The 11,180-nt window shown below is 43.1% G+C and overlaps 2 long non-coding RNA genes across 2 annotated transcripts in view; one reads left to right on the top strand and one right to left on the bottom strand.

Annotated features, from left to right (window-relative positions):
• Nucleotides 1-268: 268 nt before the first annotated feature.
• The window catches only part of LOC135401862 (uncharacterized), a 38,907-nt gene continuing 27,995 nt past the window's right edge, over nt 269-11,180 (bottom strand). The window contains exon 3 of the long non-coding RNA XR_010424944.1: nt 269-3,612. This is a non-coding gene — a long non-coding RNA (uncharacterized LOC135401862). The remainder of the gene's footprint in view (nt 3,613-11,180) is intronic.
• Nucleotides 6,129-9,963, top strand: LOC135401863 (uncharacterized). The gene is made up of 2 exons (XR_010424945.1): nt 6,129-7,566; nt 8,400-9,963. It is a non-coding gene; the product is annotated as an uncharacterized LOC135401863 (long non-coding RNA).

The following is an 11,180-nucleotide window of genomic DNA, read 5'->3' as shown; positions in this document are numbered from 1 at the left end:
CAGTAGAAATATATCTACTGAATAGATATATCATATAATTATAATATATAATATAGATATATCTATTCAATAGAAATAGATCTATTGGACAGATCTATTTATATAATTATAATATGTAATATAAATATATCTATTAAATGAAATATACCTACTGAATAGATATATTTGTATAATATATAATATAGCTACTCAATAGGAATATATCTATTGAATAGCTATATTTATATTATTATAATCTATAATATTATTAAAAATAAACATGTATTCTTTCAAGTCCTGCAGAGCCAGCCCCCAGCTGATCTGTACTTGAAGGGAAAGCTCAGCCTGGGGTGCCTGTTTCAAATTTAAACCCGCCCTGCTGCAATTAATCCCAGCTTGGGGGATGAAGGACACGGCACTGAAACGACCACAGGAATTCTGGGAAACTCCCCCTGTCATCTGCAGCCACAACAAGTTTGGTTCAGACCTCAGAACAAGGAAGGTTTGTCACCCAGTCCCCGGGCTGAGCTCCTCTTCTCAATATTCCTAAACCAGCCAGGAGCAGATGGTCCAAAAGATCATTTCCAAATCATTTCCAGAGGCTCAGGTTTCTCCATCACCTTCTGCCTTCCAAATAGGGCCCAGAGTGCTCAGGAACAAAACATTGTCCCACTGACTGAACTATCAGGCCAAGAATGGAACATGAAATGAAAGAACACCCATCCAACCCTCAGGGAAGAGGGGATGTGCTGCCTGATGTGTTACCTTGCTGTATTTATATTTAATTGCTGAACACTCACAACACAGAATCCCAGACTGGTTTGGGCTGGAAGGGACCTTAAAACTCATCTCATCCCACCCCCCTGCCCTGGGCAGGGACACCTTCCCCTCCTAGACCAGGTTGTAATCACCACCACCATTTGATTCCCACTGCCTGTAGCTGAATTTTAATGCCAACTGGGTGTTTTTCTGAGCTGCAGCTTGTACCTGAATCAATTTACCTTTTTTTTTTTATCACTTACCCATTATTTATACAGAATTCAACACGCAGAACAAGAATAACTGAAATCACTTGACATGATGTCTTAAGCAGTTTATCAGCTTATTTCACAACAAAACGAGAAAGTCAAATAAATGAGGAAAAAAGAACCCTGCTTGCAGTGAAAATACCACACAGCTCATTTAGATCCCTGCCCACTGTCCAGCTCATCTATCTCCAGCCTTGACAAATATGCAGATATATTAGAAGAATAAATCATCTCGTGTGGTCAATACCAAAGAAGGGAGGTTTTAGGAGGGATTTGCATGTTGAGAAGGTGATGACTTGGCAGAAACGGGAAGGATTTTCCGTGCACAGGCAGGAATGTGAACCAGAGCTGGGTATCAAGGCAGTTACCACCAGCAGAACAGGGGGAGATATAACCAGGAACAAAGCCTGAGGTGAATTCTGCAGGAAGAAGAACATGACTGGCAACTGTTTGTTGCTCTCTCAGCACCTAAACCCAACCCAGCACATTCCTCAGGTGCTTGGGGCTTCATCACCCCTGTGCATCAGCTGCTGATGCCCCCCCTTCACCCAGCAAACCATGGAGCCTCTAATCTCATTCCTTCCCCCTTTTGCCACGTAAGAACAGGATGAGGCTGGACAAGATAATAAGAACCTGTGAAGGATGGGAAATCCTGGCAGTGCAGAGCTCCATTTCCCTTTGATAAAGCCCTGAACAGGCCTCTGCACCTTACAGAAATCCCAGAATGCTTGGAAGGGATCTAAAAGATCATCCAGTGCCACCCCCTGCCATGGGCAGGGACACCTTCCACTGTCCCAGCTTGCTCCAACCTGGCCTTGGACACTTCCAGGGATGGGGCAACCTGTGCCAGGGCCTCCCCACCCTCACAGCCAAGAACTTCTTCCTGATATCTAATCCAAAACTCTCTAAATGACATTAGACATCAGTCCCTTCTCAAACCATGGACAAAAAAATGTTGCAAAACCAAAGGAACAAGTGGCAGCTAAAAACACAGCCTGTGAGACTTGCCCTTTTTACACCTGGGACTCACACTCAGGTTGAGTTTTTCATCACAGTCAAAGTCAATGTAAAGAAATAAAACAGTGTCCACAACTTTCAGAACATGCACAACAATTCCACACCGACTGCTCTGGTTCAGAAAAGTGCATTCATGTAAATAAATGTGGGAGTTCCATGCACAGACTGGAGAAGGCAATTGAGAAGATTTCAAGTGTCTGAATAAAACTGAAGTTATACCACAAATACCTTTCCTACCCAAATCACCTCGTGGGAAAGGGATATCCTGCAAAGCTGAAGTGATGCTCTGAAATCTGAATTAAGACACATTTGAGCATATGAGGCACTTCTGACACACAGCACCAAAACACAGCAATTGCCCCAAGTTAGAAAGGAAACAACAATTATTAAAAAATCCCCTTCTCTTTCTTGCCAACATTCTCACATGAAAGTTTTCTGCTGTGCTCACACAAGGACTTTCAGAGTTCTGGTTTGCTCATTTTGAATGAGGAGGAGTGAAAACTGCCAGCACAAAAGTGTCTCAAGCTCAGGGAAGACCAGCCCAAGCAGGACAGAGTCCCTGACAAGAACTTCCATCTCCCAGCCTGCACCTGGAGCATCCAGGATGTTGACAAAGTTCAGCATCCAATTGATGTTAAACACTGGAGCATTTTCCATCAGAAAAGGAAAACGTCCCCTCACACTCTCTGCATTCAGAATCTTTTCAACAGACATAGTGAACCACAAATTTGCACTGATTTGCTGAAATCCAACCTCATCTCCCCCATTAGTAGAGTAATTGCCTGGTTGGTCTCTCACTCCACACTTCTCCCCCAGCTTGCCATGGCTAAATGAGTCTCTCCATGCAGGCTTTTCCCAGTGGAAGATAATATGTTCTTTCATGGCTTATTTCAGACTCCTCCACTTCGAACAGGGCTCTAACCAACCTCTTTTCTACCTGTCAAGCTGGAATTGCTTTGCTCCTCTCAAATAATACCTAATTCTATAAACAGTGGTATGGAAACCAGTGACAATCCCTGGGGGAGATGCCACCCATGGCATGCAGAGCCCACCTGGACACAAAATTCACTCCAAGGGCCTGGTTCTGGTGCTTTGTAAAACCCAAAAGGCCTGGAAATGCAGAGTGTCACCTAACCAGTGACTTCAAGTGAGATTGCTCTACCTCTGTGTGTCTCAGGTGGTAACAGGACATGGATTTGGAATTCCCAAAAGCTTAATAATCCAATGATTCAGCTTTTCCTGGCTAGGGCCATATAAACTCTCCCTAAGAGTGCAATGCCACACTGGCCAGTGGGGCACAATAACCCACCCTCTGCTTAATGAAGCAAATTCTCATCAAATTTTTATGAAACAAATCTTCAGTGACACCATTTCCCTGTGTGAGAAAGGACTCACCAGTGAAGCTCCAACCAGGGGAAACAATACTTGCCTGGACCTCGATGTGGGATGGAGAAGAGGCAGCATTTGAGATCCTCTTCTTGTGCCTTCCTGGAGACTTGTGCCCCTGACTCCCATCTCCAGGAGAATCCAGGTGACCCTTCCTCTCTCTTGTTTAAGAGCAATTCCCACTGAAGTCATCAAGTTACTCCTATGGGGGGGGAAAGAAAAAAAGAGATGCATTTATTCCTATGTAGAGCAGGACTAGAAGGGTTGTGCTTCACTGAAAGCCCACAAGGAAAAGTTAAATAGGTGCCTGGGACCTGAGCTGACACTGCACACAGAGCATTTCATCCTCAGACTACAGGATGGATCTAGGGGGGGGAAAAAGCCTTTTTATTTTCCTACATTAAAATCAACATGAACACAAGTAGGTTTGATTAATAAGGAGATACAAATCCACTTAAAAAAATTAAACACAGAGTGAAGTTTTCCCTTCTCTACCTGAAACAGTTCTCTCAATCCCCAGGCTGTAACAGGCAATCCCCCTGGATCACCTTTTTTTTGCAGTAAAAATAAGTCTGTGGGGCCAAATGTTTCTGCCTTTGGCTGAATAAACTTCTTTTTCTCCCAGGGTAGACCTGACATCTCAGCCACCACCACCACCATTCCCACTGCCCCTGTGGAATGTCCAGACATGCAAAATTCCACCCCAGTCCTTTGGAGAGGATAATATTTCCCCTCCCCGGACCTACCTAAAGAAAACACATCAAGTTATTCAAATATTTATTCCCAGATCCTGGAAGGTCAGTCTGATAGCACGTCTAAAGGAGGAGGAATGAGTGAAAGCCAGGATTTACACCCCTGTGTTTGCAATCAGCACCAAGTCACTCAGTGGGCATCTCTCATCAGGAGTGTAAAACGAGAGCTGTGCATGCATAAAGCACTGCCAGATAAGCCCACAGTCTCAAAAAAAGCAAAGAAATGAGCCAGGCCTGATTCTGATTCATCAGTATTCAGCAGTGGATTCAGTGGGACAGCTCGGAATTTACACTGGAATAAGGAAAAATCAGGATTAGGCACCATCTGCCTCAGAGCGCTCGGAATCGCTCCACACGTTCCAATCCTCTTCCCCCATTTCTTTAATCTCTTACACATTCCAGGTTTTCCATTCAGCTCCCCCGGTGACAAAAGATTTTTTTTTTTTTTTAACAAAATGACAGTCCAGATTGAGAGAACAGAAATTACAACCCCTGACAAAAGAGATGCCAAACTTTTTATCAACGATAAGCGCTCTCCTTCCACGCCGAGCCCGGCCTGCGGTGGGAAATATAAGGCAGATGTCGAATGGAAATTAAACATTGTGCTCCCAGGGTGGCCTGGGCTGCATTCAGAGCTTGATTTAAAACAAGGCCAGGAGTTCTTTCATCGTTTCTTCAAAAAGTTTCAAACCTAAAGATCTTCCAAACAGACCCACACTTGACCTAGAACGTGGCAGTGCAGGACGATATATGCGTGTAAAAAAACACTGAAAGGTGAAGCAAGTTGTCTGTGGGATGGAATGAAAGAATTTAATCATCAAATCGCTCCTGGTTCGGCGTTCTGAGAGTTAAGAGTGAATTCAGGTGAAATATCTCGCCCCTCTCTTTCCAACTAAATTCACAACAATCATTTGGGAGGCTCGGACAACTCGATATTCTGAAATGCAACCAAAACAAGAGCCCAACTGTCCAGCAGTTTAAGGAGTATTTCTCTGCAAGCTTCTTAAACCATATTTACATCTGTGAAAGCACTCTGCCTGGTATTATTAGACAAGACAAAATAGCACTAGACATTTGCAATGACTTAGATATTCAGGCTCAAGAAGCACATATTTCAACGGTCTGTAGCGTTTTCTTTTAATAATTTGTGATCACATAATAGCTCAGTCAAAATAACGTAATAATAGACCTCTAAAAAATAAATCCCCTGACTGCCAAATATACTGAGGACAGTAAGTATAAATTTAAGGGTTGAAAAGATGCTCCTATTTACGGAAACAGTTAAAAGCACAAACGAAATCGCATTTGTTTCTCTTTCACTTTGTTAGATTGTTCTTAAAGCAGGAAAAACAAATACTGAAAGTGAAACCAGTAGAGTATTTCCAACTTGAACACGTAAATATGTTTGCACTCTCCTTGGAAGCCATATTTTAGAAATCATTTTATTCTCTCCACAATTTAATATCAAACGCAGCAAAACAAACAAACAAACAAAAACTTCTGAGGCCACGACTTTGTAACCTCCCTGAAGTTTGGAACACGGGCAAAGCTGGCCTGGTGCACACAAGACAATCAAACACATGCTTAAATGTCACGTAAAGTCCTGTCTATATTGTTGGGGTTTTTTTCCCCCCCATGAAAGGAAGAAATTGTGACAAGATTTTACTTTTAGATGACCTGACAAACCAGCACGTTCTGGCACGAGCAGGACAGTCGTTCCCCCTTCCTTTCCCCAGGACAAGATTTGAGCACCTGAAACACAAACCTCATCTTACCCTGAGATATTTTTTCCCAACAAAACCAACTCGCAAGTAGCCTCTCCGGCCTTTTTTTAAAAAATCATTTGCAATCTCCTTTAAAACATGAAATACAGATGAATGGATGGATGGATGGATGAATGAATGGACAGCTAGAGAAATGCTTTCAGTCATGCTTCCTCCCCCCCACACCCTTAAAATTGAAAAGCATCAGTATCCAAATAGCAACAGGAAATTTTTACCTTGTGGCTAAATAGCTCACTGTTCACTTTGCAGCTGCCTCTATTTTTTGCTGGGCAAAACACCAATAACAAAAGTCTTTCCTAAGAAAAACCAAGCTTTTGACACATAAGGGCAGCGACAAAACGCAAAAAAAAAAAAACCTTACAAAGAATATTTTTTTTTTCTTTCCCCCCCCCCGTCCCGTCGTTATAATTCCTAATTTTGTGGGATGTATTGCTGGGCTGTTTATCATAACAGTGTGCAATAAAAAGGACGACTAACTCTTGCAATTTTCTCCCTACTCCTCCCCTTGACAGGGGCCACTGATAGGGAAAGAGGCTCGGAAAAGCAGAGCAGTGAAAGGCTAAGAAACAATAGGCAACCATGGCTTTGACAATGCAGCCCTGAACCCTTTTTGCTCCCGCTGTGACACTTGCATTCAAGAGCAAGGGCGGCTGCCATCATAAGAATGGACAATGGCATGAGGAATACAAGGGAGAGGGGGGGAGATATATATAAAAAAAAAAAAAAAAAAAAAAAAAAGGAAATCAGATGAATTCAGAGCTAAGATGGCAGAGCTCTCACCTTTTCCGCTTTTTTTCGAGTAATCTGGATGGAGACGTCCCGCAGAGAAGAGATAAAAAGGGTGTGCTGAACTGTTGGATGGCTCTGAAGACTTCTGCATTTGCAAACGCATTTTAGAACTATTTGTAGGGGTATATATGCTGCATGCCATCTCTCTGTCTCTGTCTCTCTCTCTCCCTCTGTGTCTCTCTCTCTTCTGTTTTATGTCCTGCTATCTCCATCACACACCTCTAATAGTATGAAGACTTTCTGCCCATGTAAGTAAGTGAGAGTGTGTGTGTTCCTTAATGTTTGACTCAAGACACACGTCTGCATGCATTTCTAATCTAAGGAGCCTATAGCAGTTACTACAACTATCAATTAGTCAGCAATAGCTCGAGATCCCCATGTGTCTGGGTGAACAAAGGTGAGAAACACATGCAAATAGTACTCCAGCACCTGGGTCACGTACAGGAACTTAGCCAGCACCAAATAATTGCATCTGTTTCTGCCTTTTCCGTGCTTCTCGCCCGTCAGGATGGAAAGTTGCAGGTTATTAATGGGAAGAGTAACACAATTAGCCATGGCATTGTATATCCTCGTCCCCCCAACGACACAATAAAAGGAAATTAAAAGCCAAACTAGAGGGGAAATAAAGGGTGGCTTAAAGGCTTTAAAAACGACAAGATTCTCTGCTCTTGTGGCAGTTGCTTCCATTTTTCCTCAGCGATTGTTCCTGAGTTAAAGATGCAAATGATGTAAGATGTATTTGGTCATTTCATATATATTAGATAAGAAGCTGATTATTCCAGAGGAGACAGAGTGGATGCCTAATTTCCTGAAGTTAAGTCCATAAAGAGGGTAAGCTAAATCTGTTACTATTTTTATTAATTAAGCGACTGTTACTTCTAAGACCGTTTTAAGGGTGTTTTTCAGATGTTTTAGACTTAAGGCAAACAATTAAGAAGAAAGATACGGTACCTTTGACTCTCTCCTTCTTCTTAACCTCACAAAAATGAGCCTCACCTTTAAAAACTGTCAGAGTCAAAATGGGCTACAAAAAAAAATAAAATAAAAATAAAACAAATTAAAAAAAAAAAAAGGCAAAAAAAAAAAAAAAAAAAAAAGCCCTGAACAAAATCAAAAGGAATAAAATGGAAAAGGAAAAGGCTCCGAAATCCAGCACCAGCACCCTGACTCGAGCACAGGAAAAGGCTGATATCCAGAGAGCATTTCAGAGGTGACTACACAGGCTGTGGACAACGTTATTTACACAGATCTGATCAGAGCGACCACGGCTCCCAACTCTAATTTAATTTGCAGAAATTACATACCCCGCGCTTCCAAGTGCGGGGAACTCCGAAAATTAGGAGTTTGTTGCTGAGATGAAGCTTTTTTTTTTTTCCCCCCCCTCCTCACGTGCAATATGCTCAGAGTCCTGCAAGGCTGCACAACCCTCTCGTTAGCTCCCTTTCTACTTATATCAGCTTCCGTGGGAGGCTAATTAGTGACACCAAAGGAAAAATATTCCTCCTGATTTTTGGGGGCTCGGAGAAACTGGTGGGTTTATTCAGCTTTAGACGGCACAAGGGGGGGAAAAAAATAAAAAAAATTAATAAATAAATTTAAAATATAACTAACACCTCCTTAAAGAAATCCCTCCCCAGCTCCCTCACCTTTTTTTTTTTTTTTAGGACCAGTCTAGTGGCTGGAAGGTGAAAGGAAAGCTGCAGTTTCACACCGGTTTTGCCCCCTCGAGGAGCCCTGGGTGTGAGCGTCCCAGAGCTGGGTGTACAGCCAAAAATAAAGCAAATAACGGGCTCCAAAAAGCTCGAGGAGGCGGGGGGGAGGAAAGGGGGTTGTGCTGACCCACGCCAGGCAGTTTCATTTCCAAACTTAGCTGCTTGGGAATTGCGGGAGCACAAGGAGGGTTTCCAGAGCGAGGAGAGCGGGTGGCATCGGCGCCAGGGCAGGAAAAACCCCTCGCGAAAAAAAAAAAAAACACCAAAATAATTCTCGCCCCTTCGCCGAACAATGAGACCTTAAAAAATCCACGTTGGGGAGGGTATTACACGCAGAGAGGCAGGGGGGAGGGGGCGGGGGATGAGAACAACATTTCCCAGCGACGCCGTTTATTTCTTAGGCTCTGGAAAGGTGGTTTTTCCCCCCCTTTTTAATGGGAATTACTCATCTCGTTCACGGGGCCGGTGTCATCGCCTGCAAGTGCACAGCTCAGGTGGAAAAGGGGTTTAGGGGTTCAATCAGAGAGTAACCACTCCACGCTTATCTAAGGTTGAAAAGTAGTTAAATAATATTAAAAGTGCTCGTTCCTGTAGTTCTCAGCCTGCTATAACACACTTGGGCGCCCAGAGCCGTGGGGGCTGAGGGAGGAAGGTGGTTAAAGCAGAGAAATGCGTATTTATACCACTATTTAATGCCCTGTTCTTCTCACTCTTAGTCTGCACCATCCCTCCTTCAAACGCTCCCGATTCAGATAAAATAAGTCAGCTTTCTTTCAAGAAAAAAAAAAAAGAAAGAAAGAAGCCCCACGCAGATGAATAGACACCACTAATCAGATGGAATGTAATCGAATCCTCTTCTTCATCTAATCTGCCTGCTCTGTGTAATCTAGCTATTCTCCCAGCTCCAGCATTTGTAAGAGGCATGACATTGATTCCCATCTCGGATAATGTTATTTCAGTATTTTAGTCCTAAATGAGGCTACAAGTTGGGTGGCTACTTGGCATTCAAAAACTCGTCCTCGACTTTGCAAAGGCCACGGGGCTGAGCCCCTCTGCTGCTTTTTAAGGGTTGTGTCTCCCATCACCAGCAGGCAATTTCTCGGAGTTTCTGGAAAAGAAATTTTACGACCCGCAAAAAGAACAAGAATTTAACCACGGGACTGGCCCAGGATGGACAGCAAAAAAATAAACCCCACCAAGGCATTTGACAAGATCTGCCTGCAGACAGCAGCTGGGAGAAGCTGAAACCCTGCACACAACACTGAGATGGGTTTTTTTGGGGGTTTTTTTGGTAATGTTTTCTAAAACGCAGAACGATTTCCTTAAATAAGCATTTCGGCAATGTCCAGCCAGGTTTTCCCCAAAAAGAAAAAAAAGCAAACCTGGTCTCATTTTGCAGGATGAGCAGGATTCCCAGCTAATTGTTCTGTTGGGGAAATGACAGCAGTGGGGAGAACAAACAAACCCTCTCAGACAAACAAATATATTTGAACGTAATAAAAATGTTGACAACCGTTATGTGATTAAAGCAATTGTTTTATTCATTTAAGGCCTTGCCATTGGAATAATTTAAAATTAAGTGAGAAACATCAGCCCCTTGGGTTTTGCAGAAGATATTTAATTTGTAGGAATAGTTGTGGGTTGTTTTATTATTTTTTTTTAACGTAGCTATTTTTGACGTCGCGAGATAAAGCTCTCTCTTTCTTTCTTTCTTTTTTTTTTTTTTTCTAATTTTATTTTAAGAATAGACCCCATTTAGGATTTCACATTGTAAATCTCCCTATGTCTGAATGCTGTTACAAGGTTTGACAATGAAAGAATAATTCATGTCAGACAAAAAGAGCCCTTCAATCAGCTTCATGCAGCTTTTCTCCTGCAGGGCTATGCCAAAACGAATGTGGAATCCTGAACTGAACCATCCATCACATTTCCCAAGTCTTTCAATTAATGACACTGCAATCAGATCGATGGCGTGTAATAAGAAAAGAGCTTTGCATTTCTATACCTATTAATTCGCTGAGTAACTCCAGTGGTAAAACGTGACCAGAAAGGGAGAAAAGAAAAGCAAATTTCATCCTCCCAGCGAGATTTTTGGGGACGTTCAAGCCTCGGTTTCACCCCAAGCCCTGAATGCTCAAAGCAGAAATCACACAGGAATTATTTTTGTGTTTAAAAGCAGGACAGTCTCCCTTCCACACAGGTATTTTCTGCTGTTAAGCACCGGGTAGATGCTCTAGGTTATAAAGAGGAGCCTGTTTTTCATCCAGGCTCAGCCTGGTGTGAGCCAGGGATGTCCTCCCTGCCATGTGAGCACAGTCCCTCCCAGGGCAGGACTCTGCAGCCTCCTCCTCTGCTCTGAAGGCAGTAATTAGCCACCAGATTTCCAGCTCACAACACATGCCAAGGATGGAGTTACCTCACGCAGTGATTAACCTCCAACAAAACGAGGTGGGGGCAGAGAGCTGGGCAGGGGGTGAGGGCAGTCGGGACACACACACACAAAAAAAAGAAAAAAAACCACCCTCTACCAGCAGCCCTGGGATGAAATTAGAGTGACCTCACGTCAGTGAACTGGCATAAGATTTTTGGATCGATGACAAAAAATTATCGAGGCTTTGCAGGCTGGAGCTGCCAAGCACATTTCAATTCCCTCACTGCGGGCGCCGGGGGGATTGTTTGGAGGAGCTGAACACGGAAAGGGAAAACTGCAGTTAACCAGAACATGGCCACTGG

The sequence above is a fragment of the Pseudopipra pipra genome, chromosome 23 (genome assembly GCF_036250125.1).
Source record: "Pseudopipra pipra isolate bDixPip1 chromosome 23, bDixPip1.hap1, whole genome shotgun sequence".
NCBI classification, from domain to species: domain Eukaryota; kingdom Metazoa; phylum Chordata; class Aves; order Passeriformes; family Pipridae; genus Pseudopipra; species Pseudopipra pipra.
This window is presented reverse-complemented; position numbering and strand designations above follow the sequence as displayed.